Below are 18,495 nucleotides of genomic sequence, written 5' to 3'. Positions count from 1 at the left end.
TTGATTATGAATATCATTTTGTGATAAGTGAGTTGTGATACTTTCTTGAGTTCAAGAAGACACCTTTTTTTAATCAAGCAAGGTTTTTGCGGAAATGATTGATCAAGTTGTGTCTATCTTTTACTCTAATTTTTCGTGTAGGTTTTACACATTACTTGTTTGTGCACGAATCACTGAAAGCATGCTAGAATAGGTTTTCTAGTTTGAGCTATGGGTAGGTTTCTCTTAGGCTCTTATTCACAAAGCGGTGCGCTTAGTGGGATTAGCCCTTGCTCAGCGAACATGCACAACTCATCCTTCTTCCAGATTCTTCCTCGCGCTCAGCCAAAGGAGTGTTGCGCTCAGCGGATGGCTCACTAAGCCAGAAGATTGGCTTAGCGAGCGAATGAAAATCAACACTTCACAAACTTGCCTAATTAACCTGAAATTGAGAGGAATTGATTATTAAACACACAAAATGGGAGTACTAAGTATTTATTACCTATCTTTAACAAAAAGTAATTACAACACTACAAAATAACCATAAATTGGAGGAGTTTGATACAATTTACACAGGTTTTATACACAAAAGTTAGTCGTATTCATCGACTAACAACTCCCCCAAATTTACAGTTTTGCTTGTCCTCAAGCAAATAAAGAACAGCTCACTGGTCCCCCAAGTGACAAAAACATGCAGTGACTATGTACAAAGGTGTATGCACAAAAGTTATTGATTGCATGATAAAAAAAATAAAGCAAAATGCCCTCATCACTTGTCTTTCACAAAGCATGCAGTTATTCAAAGAGAAGAATAAAATGTAACCTGTACAATTAGATGAAGTTAGGCATAAGACAAATATCAAGGAAAGCAGCTTAAACCACAGTTTCACGGCTTCTGTTTCACTCAAGCACAAGTTTTTAAGCTATTCATCAATAACAACTAGCAAGAGGTCCAATCTTTGAACTTCATCTCAAGCCATAAAGTCAGAAATGCATAAATAGAATCAGAAGGACTTTTACAGGCTTGTAGTGAGGCTTGGCTACAAAAATAATTGGTTTTTCTAGGATTCAAGGGCTTAGATTCTAATAAAGCATAAATCCTAGACTTATCCAAATATTTCTTTCAATAAAATTAGCTTATTTACTAGCCTTTCACTTTAATTTGTCTTTGACCTTATTACAACAACACACATTTTCTTTGATTGCTCTTTTTTTTTAACACCCAACTTATTGGTTGTGTGTGCTGATGCTTTACCTTTTACTTTACATCCCAATCAACTTCCCCAAATTTGGGGTAATTTGCCTTGAACTATCTACTCTCCTAGAATCTAAACAAGGTATCTGGAGATATTCATTCAAGTTCAGGGTTCAATTTTGAAAATGTAATTCAGCTCACAAAGGGTGCAAAGGATACAATTATAATTCAAGGTAAGCTTTTTGGTCAATTGGTTTGTATATACAATCATGGCCTTCTTGATGTCCTCATTCATACATTTAAATCTAAATTTCAGAGATTGATGCAAAGACTATTACTCAAAGCTAGTCGTTCACTCACAGTTTAAGATCACACTCTCACCGGTTATGGTTCAAGCTTTTCTTTCTTAACCAACCTGTCTATTGACTAACAATTCTAATTGAAAGTTCACATTCTTGTTCTTTCTTTGTCTAACATACATACTTGCTCAAACTTATGAAAAGAAACACAAACTCCATCACAATCATGCATTCAATCCAAAATCAATTCATAACACCAATTTTCACAAAAAGATAAAAATGTTTCACTGTATAATCATCCAAGTCAAGTTAAACCATTCCATATGCTTCAAAACATGCATACTAACTATCCATAGAAGAAAAAGACAGAAGTGTATATAAACATTAACAAAAATAACTAAGACACTATACTGAAATATAATAATTATATAAAAAAATATCCAAAAAGAAAAATCCTCAGGAATTTAAAATCCCTGAGACAGGTCCTGTGTATCCCGAGTATGAACATCCTCTTCATCTGTTAGATGAAGTACTGGAGTAGCAGGAGGAGAAGTGTTCAGAGTCAGGACTAGTGTAGTCTGGTCCTCTGGTGTATCAACTACAGGAGTAGAGGGGTCAGTTGCAAGTTGTGGTGAGGAGAGGTCTACCACTAGAGCAGGGGGATCTGAAGTGCCCTCAAGAGATCTCTCAAGAGTGGTGGTAGTCTTTGGTCTAACTTGCTCTTCACCTGCATCCTGTAGAAAAGTAAATGGCTCTGGAATGGTGGTCCTAGAGGAAGCATCTTGTACCTGTCGGGGTTCCTGGGCTGTGGGACCTTCATCTTCCCTATGAAGAAAAGGTTGGGCCCCAGGCCAGGCTACCCTCTCCAGAAACTGCGCAATGGAAGGAATGGATCCTGGAGGTGCCACCACCTGTAAACTCTGAAGTAAAATGATTTGTCCTTGATGAATGCTCTGAAGCATGGCTTCAAAGTGCTGAGAATCAATCTAAGTTGGGACTGAAGGAGCTACTGAAGTGGATGCTGGAGTAGGAGCTGCAAATGTGGAAGGAAGATCAGTTGGCCTCACCTTCACCCTCCTAGCCCCTCGGATAGAAACTGTCAGATCATCAGGATTCCAACAGTTCTTCCTGATGTACGCCAAATTAATGACTGGGCTCAGGTGCTCAAAAGTGGGGCTGTTAGAGACAACCCTTCTAGCTCAACATAGGGCGGTGATCAGAGCAGGAAACCCAAGTCTAGAAGAGTTAGACACCCCTTGGTACTCCTATCGAAGTGATCGAGGTTGTACCCGAATCAAATAAACATTAAAAATGTAGTATCTAGGAAGTGATCCTAGGTCGTCTCCCAACGAGCAATGGTCAACCAAACGTTCATAACAAATAGTAATAAAACAGTAACGAATTGGGGGGGGGGGGGAGGGGGTTGTTTGTTTTTGTAAATTAAACAGCGAGCAAATTTAATTAGAAAATATCAGAATTAAAATACGTTGTTTTCCCTTGATTCACAAGCAAGTCTCTTATCCTAGGTTACGAGAATTTATCCTTTATCAGTTCAACCACTTAATCCAACCCTAAATTAAATTACTAAGTGAAATTTAACATAAGGCTGTCATTATGTGATTAAGCAACACATACACCAATTAATCATGAATGAAACTGATCATTAAGCATGAACGTAAATTAAGCGCAGAGACAATTAATCAAGCACTAAGCATGCATGGATTAATAGCAACAAATACATAGTAATTGGTGAAGAGGAAAAACTGATCAAAATTCAATAGTAATAATTAAACCTCAAAGAGAGTTGTGCTTGATCCTCAAGAGAAAACAACACTGGAGACTTAGCCTTCCATTAATCAGTAGAAAACGAAATTGCAGATTGAAGCAGAAAACAAAATTGCAGATTGAAGCAGAAAACGAATTTTATTGCTACGTGAATATTAAAAACTGGAATTGCAAACCTAAAATTATTCTTTCTCCCCCAAAACGAAAAAAAGACTCTAAAAATAAAACTTTGGTGCTGTTATATAGGTTCTCAGCCTCAAATCTTACAAATCTGTTTTAAATCCAAGCACATAAATAAAATAAAATCTGGACAAGATAAGATAAGATTTGATAAAATAAAATCTAGATGAAATAAAATCTAGATAAGATAAGATTAGATGAAATAATATCTAGATGAGATCAAATCTGGATAAGATAAGATTTGATAAAATAAAATTGTCTGCTCTCTTCAAGTCCAAGCCTAATTCCGGATTCAAGCCCAATTGCTTATAATTCTCCTGAAATTAAATTAAAAACACAAAATTGGTCAAGTAGGCCCAAATGATAAAACTGCATAATTAATTTGACAATTAAGGCTAATCAGTAATTAAAATGGTGACAAAAAGGGTTAAGAAATAGGAGAAAATAATGGCACATCAAATCCCCCCACACTTAGCCTTTTGCACTCCTGGGAAAAATCAAAAAGCAAAGCAAGGAACAAATCCAGAGACATTAAAGAGAAACAAACAGACACAAAAACAATTACATATTTCTCAATGAATCTTAAGGAATGAAAAGAATGGGTAACATCCAACACGTAAAGAGTTAAAGAATCAAGGCCGTCATGAAAATCATCCAAGCATCTCAAATATGGCAAGATAGTCAATAAGCTCAAGAATGAAAAGTGATAAGGCCTCACAAGATATGCACTCTATCTCTCATACTCTCAAAGCACCCATGAAAACAAACACCACATAGACTTGGCAAGACTCTAAAATTGACAACCACATCACAAACACATGCACATGAGGATCAAAAGGTCTTTTAAGGTTGTAATGGGGTCAAGGACAAGGTAGAGGAAAGTATGGGATAGTAGCTAAAACCCAAAGGAATAGAGGAGCAATGGGGAATAAGTGGAAATTAAGCAAAAGTAGTAAACCCAAAACCTCCAATATCAACAAAATCAACCAAGTCTTCAAACCAGTTCAAGTCCTCAAAACAAGACCTCATTTATTCAACTTCACTCTTTTTCTATTTTTTTTAATGCAGAAAATGAAAATTTAAAAGCATTTTGAATATTTGAAAAATAAAGCAACAATTAGGCAATATATGTATATACATCAAGCATGGCCAAAATACATCATCAAGCATGACCAACAAAAACATATCATCCAATGAAACATACCGCCCCCCCCCCCCCCCCACACTTAAACAACACATTGTCCTCAATGTAGCACAATCATAAGATCAAGAACAATCAAAACAATCAATAAATTTGGACAAGTGCTATAAAAGTAAAGAAGGAGACAGAAAAAGAAAAACTCCCTAAGTCATGGCGGAAGAGAAGTAGGGTCAAGTAAGGAGGTCTCCTCCACCACTACATCCACTAAGCATGGATTTGTGAGGAATGGTTTCAACCGGTGTCCATTGACCTTGAAGCTCTTATCTGTGGATTCACTTTTGATCTCAATTGTACCATAAGGAAAAACATTAGTCACCACAAAAGGACCAATCCACTTTGACCTCAACTTACCACTCATGAGTCCGAGCCTAGAGTTATACAATAAAACTTTCTGTCCAATCACGAAGTCCTTCTTAGCTATCAAGCTGTCATGGAACTTTTTGGTCTTCTCCTTGTAGAATTTAGAATTCTGATACGCTTCTAAATAGATCTCATCTAGCTCACATAGTTGCAACTTCCTTTCCTCTCCAGCCTGATCAATAGAGAAGTTGTAGGTCTTTACAGCCCAATAGGCTTTGTGCTCTATCTCTACAAGAAGATGGCATGTTTTGCCAAAGACAACCCGATAAGGCGACATTCCTATGGGTGCTTTGTAGGCAGCCCTATGCACCCAAAGAGCATCATCCAGCCTGGTGCTCCAATCCTTTCTATTCGACTGCACAATCTTCTCTAAGATCCTTTTTATCTCCCTGTTTGAAATCTTAGTCTGCCCATTAATTTGGGGGTGGTAAGGTGTGGAAATTATGTGCACGACCCCATACTTTTTTAGCAAGGCATACATGGATCTGTTACAAAAATGGGAGCCTTGATCACTAACGATGGCTTTAGGGACTCCAAACCTACAAAACAGATTAGATCTAACAAAATCCACAACAACCTTAGCATCGTTAGTTCTGGTGGGTTTGGCTTCCACCCATTTTGAAACATAATCAATAGCAAGTAAAATATAAACAAAACCAAAAGAGACAGGGAAAGTCCCCATAAAATCTATACCCCAGACATCAAACACCTCATAGAATAACATGGGTTGTTGAGGCATTTGCTGTCTCGATGAAAGTGAGTCGCCTGCTCTCTGACAAGGCTCACAAGTGCTATAGATTCTCCATGCATCCTTGAAGATGGTGGGCAATAGAAACCGCAGTCAAGCACCTTGCGAGCTGCCCTCTGTATGCCAAGATGGCCACCTGGTGCGGAAGAATGACAGAATTGCAGGACTGAGTCAATTTCATGGTCTGGAATGCATCTCCTAATAACCTGGTCACTGTACAACTTCCATAAATAGGGGTCATCCCAAATATAATGCTTAGCATCGCTCTTAATTTTATCATTTTGAGCTTTAGATGCTTAGGGAGGAAAAACAGAAGCAACCAAATAATTCACAATATTAGCAAACCAGGGAGTGGGGAAGGAATCAAAAATACTATACAGAATGTACAAATGGTCATCCAGAAAATCATCCCGAATGGGTGAGTCCTCAGACGCACGCTCAATCCTACTCAGATGGTCAGGCACGAGGTTCTGTTCACCGCTCCGATCACAAATCTCCAAATCAAACTCTTGGAGCCAAAGCATCCACCTGATCAATCTAGGCTTTGATTCAGCCTTCTTCAACAGGTACTTTAGAGCTGCATGGTCAGTATAAACAATAACACGAGTACCAAGTAAATATGAACGAAATTTCTCAAGAGCAAAAACTATTGCTAATAGCTCCTTCTCTATGGTAGTGTAATTTGCTTGAGCAACATCCAAAGTTATGGAAGTGTAGTAGATCACCCGAGGCAGCTTATCAATCTTTTGAGCAAGGACAGCCCCCAATGTGTAATTGGATGCATTGCACATTAGCTCAAATGGGGCTGTCCAATCAGGTGCCTGAATGATAGGGGTGGTATTCACCGCACGCTTGTGGCAATCAAAAGTCACTTTGCATTGGTCATCAAAATCAAACTCCACCTTCTTTTGCAACATTTTGGATAGTGGAAGGGCCACTTTGCTAAAATCCTAGATAAAGCACCTATAAAACCTTGCATGACCAAGAAAAGAACGAACCTCTCGCACGCAAGAGGGGTAAGGAAATTGTGAAATAACATCTATTTTTGCAGGGTCTACCTCTATGCCCTTATTCGAAATGATATGCCCTAAAACTATACCTTGTTCTACCATGAAGTGACATTTTTCAAAATTCAGCACAAGGTTAGTTTCAATGCATCTATTAAGAACTCTATCCAGACTATCCAAACATGAATCAAAAGAGGATCCGTAAAAAGTAAAATCATCCATAAACACCTCTATGCAAGTCTCTAAAAAATCACTGAAAATGGTAAGCATACACTGATGGAAGGTACCAGGGGCGTTGCATAGGCCAAAAGGCATCCTCCTATAGGCAAAAGTGCCAAAGGGACAGGTGAATGTGGTCTTTTCTTGATCCTCAGGAGCAATATGAATTTGTAAATAACCAGAAAAACCATCAAGAAAATAGTAACGGGACTTACCTGCCAAGCGCTCAAGCATTTGATCAATGAAAGGCAGGGGAAAATGATCTTTTCTGGTTACCTGATTCAGCCTCCTATAATCAATGCAGACTCGCTAGTTGTTCTGCACTCTTGTGGGGATAAGCTCATCGTTTTCATTCTTGATCATTGTGAGGCCTGTCTTCTTAGGAACCACTTGGACTGGACTCACCCACTGGCTATTAGAAATAGGGTAGATGATTCCAGCTTGTAAGAGCTTGGTCACTTTATTTTTCACCACATCTAGAATGACGGGGTTGAGTTGCCGCTGTGGCTGCCTCACTGGCTTAGCTCCATCCTCTAAAAGTATCCTATGCATGCAGGTAGATGGGCTAATACTAGGAATGTCTACTAAAGTCCATCCAATGGCTTTCTTGTGCTTCTTGAGAACTAGCAATAACTTTTCCTCTTGCTCAGCAGCAAGGGAGGTAGAGATGATCACTGGAAATTTTTCCTTGTCCTCGAAGTAAGCATATTTGAGGTTTGCTGGTAAGGGCTTCAACTCTAGTGTGGGTGGTGGCTGAACAATGGGAGGAACTAGGGTAGGAGAAGAGGAAGGTTCCTCAGCCTATACCTCATAAAGCAAGTCAGAAGTATATGTACTTCCTGCAACATGGTTAGTGCATTCTGACACTAAAAAATCGACATCAAGAGGTACAACACCAGACTTAAATTCAAATTCACTCTCAGCATAAAAGTCAGACATAGGATCAAATTCAAACTCAGATTCAGATTCAATGCATAAGGAATGACAAGTATGCAAATCAGATAAAAATGGATGTTTCCTACCATGAAGAACAGAATCAAAATCAAACATATAATCATCAACAATCTGATCAATTATCTTAGCACAAAAAACAGAATGATCCTCAGATGGATGTTTCATGGCATCAAGAATGTTAAAATGAACAACAATATCACCAAATTCCATAGACAATGTGCCAGCATAAACATCTATCTTGGTTCGGGCTGTTTTCATAAATGGCCTGCCTAAAATAATTGGAACTGAACCATGGGAAAATCCCTCTTCCATATTAAGAACATAAAAATCAATAGGAAAAATAAGTTCACCAACCCGAACCAGCACATCCTCTATGAAACTTGTGGGGTAAGCAACACTTCTATTTGCCAAATGAATCACCACATCTGTAGATTGCAAAGGTCCAAGAGATAAAGAATTGAAAATGGACAGAGGCATGACACTAACCGATGCTCCTAGATCTAGCATGGCATTCTCAAATTTATTGTTCCCAATAATGCAAGGTATACAAAAAGTACATGGGTCCTTACATTTCTCGGGAATGTGAGGAACAAATTTACCTATCAATGCTGACATGTTTCTGCCTATGCTAATCCTTTCATTGCCCTTGAACTTCCTTTTGTGGGTGCACAACTCCTTTAGAAACTTGGCATATCTTGGAATCTGCTTGATGGCATCTAGCAGAGGTATGTTCGCCTCTACTTTTCTGAAGGTCTCCTTGATCTCCTTTTCCGCTTCTTCCATCTTTTCGTTTGGAATTGCTCTAGGTGGGAATGGAAAAGGGATAGGAGGCTGTGGTAAGTCAGAATTACTAGAAGAAGGTCCACCTACATGAAAATTTTTGTTAGGAAGCTTTCTCTTTTGTGCAACTATCTCATCCTCTTTTTCAGGTGTAGAATGAAGCTTGACAGGTTTAGGTGCAGGTGCTGCTACTGGTGGAGGCACTTGAATTTGGTTGCCAGACCTCAAGGTGATGGCACTCACATTTTTCGGATTCTGCACAGTCTGTGAAGGAAATTTGTCAAAATTTTGGGACTGAGCTTGGTTCAACTGAGTAGCCATCTGCCCATCTGATTTGTCAGACTCTGAATGGAGGCTCTTGTCTCTTGCTGAAATTGCATATTCTGGATGGTCATTTTCCTTACTAACTCCTCTAAGGAAGGTTGAGGAGGAGCCTCAGTTGCTTGTTGTCTTTGTTGTGACCGTTGTTGTTGCTGCTACTGTATTGGAGGAGGAACATATGGCTTGCTTGGACCAGCAACATTCTAAAAAGGAGGGACAGATTGTTGTTGTTGTGGAGGACTTGTCCATCTCAAATTTGGATGATTCCTTCAACCTGGATTGTATCTATTTCTTGAAAGGTCATAATTATTCTGTTGTTGTTGGTTTTGCTGCTGAGGAGGTCTATTATAAATGTTTGCAGCACAAGCTTTAGGTTGCTATTGACTCCAGATTGCTGCAAAGAAGGACAGAGATCTGTATGGTGATCTGCAGAAGAACATAGACCACATACTCTTGCAACAGGTGTAGATTTCTGAATCATGGCAAGCTGAGTTACTAGGTTGACCAAGGCATCAAGTTTTCCTTCAAGCTTTTTATTTTCAGTAGATGAAGATAAATTTGTGGCCACCTCATGGACTCCTCTAAGAAAAATAGCATTATTTCTTGCACTAAATTGTTGGGAGTTGGAAGCCATCTTCTTAATCAAATTCCTAGCCTCAGCAGAGGTCATATCACCAAGAGCTCCACCACTGGCAGCATCAATCATACTCCTCTCCATGTTGCTAAGTCCCTCATAGAAATATTGAAGAAGGAGTTGCTCAGAAATCTGGTGGTAAGGACAGCTTGCACACAATTTCTTAAATCTTTCCCAATACTCATACAAGCTTTCTCCACTAAGTTGCCTGATGCCTGAAATGTCCTTTTTGATGACAATGGTCCTAGATGCAGGGAAGAATTTCTCCAAGAACACCTTCTTAAGGTCATCCCAGCTGAAAATGGACCTGGGAGCAAGGTAGTATGACCAATCTTTTGCCACTCCCTCTAGAGAATGAGGAAAAGCCTTTAGAAAGATATGATCTTCTTGGACATCAGGGGGCTTCATGGTGGAACAAACAATATGAAACTCCTTAAGATGCTTATAAGGATCTTCACTTGGAACACCCTCATCAGGATATTGAATGCACAAGCTTTCATAAGTGAAATCAGGTGCAGCCATCTCCCTAAGAGTCCTCTCACAAGGTGGAGGTTGAGCCATGTTCTCAGTATGAAAATTAGTAGTGGAATGCTCAAAATCAAAATATTCAGAATCACCCTCAACAGAATGCTCAAAATGCTTAAAATGCACAAAATGACCAGGATGCACACTATGCCTAACTAATCTATGAAAGGTTCTATCTATTTCAGGATCAAAGGGTTGTAAATCACCTGGATTGCCCCTAGTCATGCACTATATGTAGCAAATAATGTGTTTCTCAACAAGCACTAACAAGGGGGTAAAACTACAACTATACTCAAACGATATCAAAATGAGCTGAAATTTTGTAAGGAACACCCTAAAATCATGAAAAGATAGCACAAAAAATTTCAAACCAAAATTCAAAGTCTAACTATGAAAATTACCTAAACAAAGTTTAGAAAAATAGGACAATAATACTTGAAAAATAAAATAAAAAAACTTAGTAAATGGCTGATTTTTGGAGTTTGGGAGACCCTAACCGGCTAATGCCAATTTTCATAGGATGGGAAATTTTTTTCTACCCCAAATGCATATATAATAATAGTCATTCTGATACCCGGAGCAGAAGTTATGGCAGTTTTAAGTTTTTCTAAAAACAAGTTTCCAAAATTTTTGTCTCTCTCAAATACTACCACACCAAGTGCTCCTGGTATTTTTCACACAAAATATAGATCAAAAGAAGATACCACACAAAAAATCATCCAAAAATAACAACTCTAACTATCAAAACAAAAGTCGATAATTAAATTGCAAAATCAGTCGCTAATCACTATTCACAGCAAAACACAAAGCTAAAAAAATCGCTAAGAACATTCGCTAAAAACAGTCACTAAACAGGGAATGTAACTGAAATGCAAAATAGAATGCTACACAAAATAAGATAACTAAACACTATTATGAACCTTTGGTCCACTGCTCCCCGGCAACAGTGCCAAATTTGATCGAGGCCGTACCCGAATCAAATAAACATTAAAAATGCAGTATCTAGGAAGTGATCCTAGGTCATCTCCCAACGAGCAATTGTCAATCAAACGTTCATAACAGATAGTAATAAAATAGTATCGAATTGGGGGGGGGGGGTTGTTTGTTTTTGTAAATTATACAGCAAGCAAATTTAATTAGAAAATATCAGAATTTAAACACGTTGTTTCCCCTTGATTCACAAGCAAGTCTCTTATCCTAGGTTACGAGAATTTATCCTTTATAAGTTCAATCACTTAATCCAACCCTAAATTAAATTACTAAGCGAAATTTAACATAAGGCTGTCATTATGTGATTAAGCAACACATACACCAATTAATCATGAACGAAACTGATCATTAAGCATGAACGTAAATTAAGCGCAGAGACAATTAATCAAGCACTAAGCATGCACAGATTAATAGTAGCAAATACAGAGTAATTGGTGAAGAGGAAAAACTTATCAGAATTCAATAGTAATAATAAAACCTCAAAGAGAGTTGTGCTTGATCCTCAAGAGAAAATAACGCTGGAGACTTAGCCTTTCATTAATCAGTAGAAAATTAAATTGCAAATTGAAGCAGAAAATGAAATTGCAGATTGAAGCAAAAAACGAATTTTATTGCTACGTGAATAGTAAAAACTGGAATTGCAAACCTAAAATTATTCTTTCTCCCCCAAAACGAAAAAAAAAGACTCTAAAAATAAAACCTTGGTGTTGTTATATAGGTTCTCAGCCTCAAATCTTACAAATCTATTTTAAATCCAAGCACATAAATAAAATAAAATCTGGACAAGATAAGATAAGATTTGATAAAATAAAATCTAGATGAAATAAAATCTAGATAAGATAAGATTAGATGAAATAATATCTAGATGAGATCAAATCTGGATAAGATAAGATTTGATAAAATAAAATTGTCTGCTCTCTTCAAGTCCAAGCCTAATTCCGGATTCAAGCCCAATTGCTTATAATTCTCCTGAAATTAAATTAAAAACACAAAATTAGTCAAGTAGGCCCAAATGATAAAACTGCATAATTAATTTGACAATTAAGGCTAATCAGTAATTAAAATGGTGACAAAAAAGGTTAAGAAATAGGAGACAATAATGACACATCACGAAGCTCCCATCATCATGATCTACATGGGTTTGATATAATTAGCCTAGATGTGGAATGGATCAGTATCCACCTTCATTGGTTTCTCTTTGAATTTCAATCTTCCTTCTTCAATTACTTATGGACCATATCTCTGAAATGTAAACATCTATTAGTCTAATGTCTAAAAACATGATGGAATTTACAATATCTTTTCCCTTTTCTTTGTTCAAAAGAAGGAATTTTATGATCATCACTGAGGGAAATTAGTTTATCTTTCAATAATACATCAAATATTTTATCTGCCTTAGTAACATCAAAACTATATTTAAAGTTAGGAAATTTATGTTTTTCCTCCAATTTTAACATTTGACAAGTATAAAGAGATCCAACTATAATTTTGCCACGCATATTTTATCTTCTTCTTGATTAACATTTAAATCTTGATAATTTATAAAATTAACAATATCTCTATGTTTCCACATATGCTATTTTTCCCCTTCTATTTTTATCAAATATTTTGTTCCTTTCTTTCTGATATCTTATTTGTTAGTTGTTTCATATCTCTAACTTGTTGATTTACCAATTTCTTTCAAATTGAAAAATCTAAACTTGTAGTTGCCATTCTAACTAATTCATGTTCCTGAATTTGACTGTAACATCAAGATTTCATTTGTCAAAATCTATTTAAATAATCTTCAATTGTTTCACTATTGAAATGTTTACTAGTTGCCAAATCTATGAGACTAACCTTAGTCTCTCATCTAAAGAAATGTTCATGGAACACTCTTTCAAGTTATGCACTACTAAAAAAACAGCTTTCTACATCGCCCAATTAACATCGGTTATAGCTAAAACCGATGTTAACGAAGCGCGGTGGCATTTTTGTAAATAAGTAGACTTAGTTAACATCGGTTTTTCCAAAACCGATGTTAGTATGCCATTGTTAACATCGGTTTTGTAAAAACTGATGTTATCGAGTCGATGTTAACATCGGTTTTATTATAACCGATGTTACGTAGTTGATGTTAACATTGATTATTTTTAAAAAACCGATGTTGTTATCATTATAAATTAAACTTCTGAAATTGCATAACCCGCGCTTGAACCCTATCGTTCTTCTTCTTTCTCCTTGCGCTTGAACCCTATCGTTCTTCTTCTTTCTCCTTGTGTCAAAGTCGCCTGCGCTTCCGTGACTGCAACCACATTGTGGAGATCGTGTTTGTGGAGATCGTCTTTGGCACTTATCCATTGAGGTACGTCCTTTCGTTTTAACATTAGGCGTTTGTCGTTTTAACATTAGGCGTTCGTCGTTTTAACCCAGGGCTTTATTGTTGTTTCTCCTTCTGCCTGAGTTCGTGTTTGTCGCAAACTGGGCTGCGCTTCCGTGACTGCAACCACATTGTCGAGTTCGCGCTTATGGAGTTCGTGTCTGCGCTTCCATCGAAGGTATGTCTTTGTTGTATGTTAATGATGAAAATCCATTGTTCAATGGTCTGTCTTTGTTGTGATGTTTCGAAACCCTAGTTAGGCACAAAGGGTTAATCGTAACTGAATGTGTAGTGATTTAGGACCATATGTAACTGCCTTAATCAGTTATTGCAGAATAAATTATGGAGTAACAGCAGGGGGGTTAGGCAGTTTTTAGTGGGTTTTCAGGAAGGGAGACATGAGGCTATCAAATTTACATAGAGGGTTTAAGGGACAAAGCTTTGATTTACACAGAGGGTTTCAGGGACAAAGCTTTGATTTACATATTGAATTTCATCCAAATTTTTGACAAGTCATTGTTACTTCCATGAATATTGATATTGTATCATGCTTAATTATATGCATTTGCTTATTCTGATCATTGTGTGTTGTGTGATTATTTCTTCCATGCAGGAACATGATTCCTATTTGTTGTGAGAGTGAAATGATGGGCAGCAGCACCAACTGAGGTGAGTTTATATTTCCTTTTTTTTGTCTTTATCTTTTGTTAGTGCTTAGCTCTACGGAGTTTTAAAAGATTGGCTAAGATTTTGTTAAAACATAAGCACTTAGACAATGAAGGAAAGCTGGAGTTGCTGCACATGATGTCCAACGTTATGTCAAGGAATAAGATCGGGCTGCACAATGCACAAGGCAAGATAAAATGTCAAATGAAGAATTGAAGCTGCAGGATCCACGATGTCGGATACAATGTCCAGGACATCCTGCCCGAAAATACTGGAGTTGCTGCACAATGCACAAGGCAAGATAAAATGTGAAATGAAGAATTGAAGCTGCAGGATCCACGATGTCGGACACGATGTCCTGACATCTTGCCCGAAAATACTGGACACATAAATCTGTTATATCTTTAACAGATTATTGTGCAGTTAGCAACAGATTAGACGATCTATCTTTAGGAACGAATTAAAAGATAATTAAAGTTCGAATTACAAACTTGAAGAGTTCGTTCAGGGATTAAAGATTAAAGATAAAAACTAAAAGATCAAACTGTATCTTTTAGATCTTTAAGTGCAGATTTTTCAGGAGAATGATAGATCTCATCCAGCACAAGTAGTTGCAGCCCAGATACGCACACTGCTATATAAACATGAAGGCTGCACGAGTTCTGAACCAAGTCCGGGATTGAAGAGTTATTTTGTTAGTTTTGGGACTTGAGTGTTTTGTGAGCCACCTTGATGTTATCCTAACATCAAGTGTTGGACCTGTGTGTGTAGAGTTGATCTCTATAGTGTGTGTAGAGTTGATCTCTATAGTTTGTGTGGAGTTGATCTCTATTGTTCAGAGAGCAATCTCTGGTGTGTATTTGATTTAATTGTAAACACGGGAGTGTGATTGAGAGGGAGTGAGAGGGGTTCTCATATCTAAGAGTGGCTCTTAGGTAGAGGTCGCACGGGTAGTGGTTAGGTGAGAAGGTTGTAAACAGTGGCTGTTAGATCTTCGAACTAACACTATTTTAGTGGATTTCCTCCCTGGCTTGGTAGCCCCCAGATGTAGGTGAGGTTGCACCGAACTGGGTTAACAATTCTCTTGTGTTATTTACTTGTTTAATCTGTTCATACAGTCAAATACAATCTGCATGTTCTAAAGCGTGATGTCGTGACATCCTGTACGACATCTGTCCCCAGTATCAGAATTTCATCTTTGTTAGTTTGTTATATAGTTTTTATTTTATATGTTTGAGTTTTAAATGTGTAAAAAATAGAAATAGAAAGGTCTGGTGATTGCTTAGGAATTCCTTGCTGTTTCATGGCATTCCTTTTGAACCTCAAAAGGTGCTTATGATGGCCTTTGGTAAAATTTTTGATTATATGTATTGGGGTCCTTGTGCTGGGTTATTGTTGGGTTTGTTTTGCTTTTTAGAAGGTGGCACTTTTGTGTCTTGTATCTTTTATTTTCAGTACCTGTGGTACTGTTCTGTTTAATATTTTTTTTTTGAACCGCAAAGATAATTTATATTGATAATTAGAAGTACTAGTGGTACTACAGATTACAAAGAGACATTTTTTTTTGCACGGCAAAAATCAATATATTATATATGAAATTCAGTACTAGGTGTAGTGAAGATACAAAGTTAAAAAGCAAGACAATTATAGTCTGCATCCCATTAGGAGAGACCGAATATAGCCCACAAAAATACAAACCAATCCCCTCTAAGAAAGAACATCCTTTAGATTGGTTGACCAGAAATTAAAGTGCATTTGGAAGTCCTTCTCCACACATTTTATCCAGGACCAGGTGTGGAACAAGGCATCATCCATGACCTTTTCAGGAGTGAACGGCTGGTTCTTGAATATCTTGGCATTTCTATGGTACCAAATGGAGAAGGACAGGGCTAGCCACAGAAATTCCCATCTTTTGTTGGTACTATCTTTGCTATTCCACTGGGTGAATTGTAAAAAATGATTCTTTGGATCTATGGAATAGGAACCCACTCTATTAACCCATCTCATTGTCTCCCACCAAAGACTCCTAGTATTTTCACAGTTGAACATAAGATGATAAATCGATTCTTCTTCATGGTCACATAAAGGACAGCTATAAGAAGGCAGTGTGACCTGTGTCTTTCTAAGATTGTCCCTAGTAGGAAGTCTATTCTTGAAAAGTCTCCAAGAAAAAGCACTCACTTTTGGGGGAATTTTCAATTTCCACATAATGTTAAGAACATTGTCTTCACTATCACTGTGGTGAGCCTCCTGCAGCACTTTGTAGGCAGAATTTGTTGAAAAAACTCCATTAGTGTCTGGCTTCCACCAAAGGAAATCTCTGCTGGATTGGTGAATGTGAACAGAATCGATCTCAACTAGGAAATTAGTTGCCAATTGAATTTCATGATAAAAAAAATTCCTTTTCCATGATAACTTCCATTCCCACCTACCCTCCACAAAATCTCCCATAGAATTGATTGATGAATTCTGCTGTTTACTAATTAAATATAACTGGGGATATTTTCCTTGGAGAGTACAGTTGTCCTCTATCCATTTATGCTTCCAGAAATTGATGCTGGACCCCCTTCCCACTCTCCATTTTAAATTATCAGTTAAGCATTCATTGTGATGCTGCTGGAAGATACTCTTCAAATCCTGCCACCATTGGGAAGTGAAATTCCTCCTTCCACCACAAATCAACTCCTTCCACCCACCATACTTAGAGATTAAAATTCTAGACCAAGGCTGGTCTTGATTGTTAGCCAGCTGCCACCCCCATTTGCCAAGTAAAGCCGCATTAAATAAAGATAAGTCTTTAATCCCTAGACCCCCTTGGTTCTTAGGAAGACAAACTTTGTCCCACTTCACCCAAGGAATCTTGCTGGCCTCTTGGTGACTTCCCCACAGAAAATTTCTCTGGATGGAAACAATTTTTTGCACCACTTTTTTGGGGATCCTAAAGAAGGATTAGAGGTAGATAGGTAAGGCTGAGAGGACAGAATTAATAAGAGTGATTCTGCCCCCCATTGATAGAGTTCTTTGCTTCCATTTTGCAAGTTTGACTTCAAACTTCCTTACAATAGGCTGCCACACGATCCAACTCTTAGAGGACACCCCAACTGGAATTCCAAGATAAGTAAAAGGAAATTCCAAAGTACTGCAATTAAGGAATTGGGCAGCTTCCCTGCACCAACTCGCTGATTTACCCAAACAACCAAAGTGGCTTTTAGAGTAATTTATCTTGAGACCAGATGCTTCCTCAAAGCACCTCAGAACACATTTTAAGGTTCTCACATTTTGCTTAGTAGCATCTCCAAAAAACAAAGTATCATCAGCATATTGGAGGATGTTCACCTCTTCTTTTAAAGATCCCACTAGGTAGCTTCTGAACAGGTTCTTGGACACAACTGACCTCATGAAGCCTGTGAGACCTTCCGCTACAATGTTGAAGAGAAAAGGTGCAAGGGGATCACCTTGCCTTAGACCTCTCATAGGAGTAAACTCCTTAGATGGACTCCCATTAATTAAAATGGATATAGTTGCAGTATTTAGACAACCATTTATCCATTTCCTCCAGCTTTCACAAAATCCCATCCTTTTAAGCATGTAGTCAAGAAAACCCCAAGAAACCGAGTCATAAGCATTTTCAAAGTCGGCTTTGAAGACCATGCAAGGTTTACTTCTAGATTTGGCCTCAGCTATAGTCTCATTGGCAATTAAAACACCATGAAGAATGTGTCTCCCCTTCATAAAAGTCATCTGCCTTTTATCTATAAGGTGAGGTAATACAGCAGCCAGCCTCTTGGCCAAAACTCTTGCCACAATTTTATAGACACACCCTATAAGGGAGATGGGTCTATAATCATTGAAAGATTGAGGGTCATTAATCTTTGGAATGAGGGCTATGAAGGAAGCATTAGAAATAGAATTCATCCATGAATCTCATGATGTCTGGTTTCAAAATCTCCCAAAAGTGTTTAATAAAATTAAAATTGAAGCCATCCGGGCCAGGGCATTTGTCCCCCCCCCCCCCCCCACAATCCCAAACTGCAGATTTGATCTCCAATTCATTAAATCTGCACACAAGGCTTTCTTTGTCTCTTAGATCCAGAGAGGAGAAGTAAACACCATCCAATGTTGGCCTGTTAGAACAATCCTCCAAAAATCTGTCTTTGAAATAAAGGACAGCTGCATTTTTAACCCTGCAAGGTTCATGAATCCACACACCATCCATGAAAATACCTGGAATAGCATTTTTTCTTCTTCTATGATTGATCAATATGTGAAAATAAGTAGAGTTGTTGTCCCCTC

Source organism: Glycine max, chromosome 14, assembly GCF_000004515.6.
Source record: "Glycine max cultivar Williams 82 chromosome 14, Glycine_max_v4.0, whole genome shotgun sequence".
NCBI lineage: Eukaryota > Viridiplantae > Streptophyta > Magnoliopsida > Fabales > Fabaceae > Glycine > Glycine max.
This window is presented reverse-complemented; position numbering follows the sequence as displayed.